This window comes from Tupaia chinensis, unplaced genomic scaffold (genome assembly GCF_000334495.1).
Source record: "Tupaia chinensis unplaced genomic scaffold, TupChi_1.0 Scaffold000564_1, whole genome shotgun sequence".
Lineage (NCBI taxonomy): Eukaryota > Metazoa > Chordata > Mammalia > Scandentia > Tupaiidae > Tupaia > Tupaia belangeri.
Window position 1 is genome coordinate 491319 of NW_006160077.1, and position 575 is coordinate 491893.

Here is a 575-nt window from a genome sequence, read left to right on the forward strand (position 1 = left end):
GAACATTACCAGATTAATTATAAATATTGCTAAATCCCCCTTTGACTACTAGATAAAATAAGGGATACCAGGGAAGATTTTAAAAGGTATAAAAGATTGATAGATATTACTACAATGACCAATTAAATGCTTCTAAAGAGATAATATATACATATTTCAGTTAGTGTGACTAAGCTCTGTCAATACTCTTGAACAGCCATATATTCTCATAGACCTGAATAACCACATTCTATTATGTTGCTACATGCCTCATAAAAGCAGGGTCTTTATAATAAGGAAACATTAGAATAGATCCATTGTTCTTCAGTAATATATAAAATATATTTGTACATATACTTTAATTTCTCTAAGTTTATCTTCAAATCCTTTAAAAATTTCCATTTACTCATGTCCTTACTATTTCTTTTAATTAGGGTTTTTATTTTATTTTATTTCTTTTTATTTCTACCTCTTTTATACATTCAATCACATTACTTAGCTTACAGAGTGAATATTCCAACATGTGTACATTTCTCATGAGTCCAGTTCACCATACTAGAAGGCTATCTTCCTCCACTACTTCACATATTGGCTGG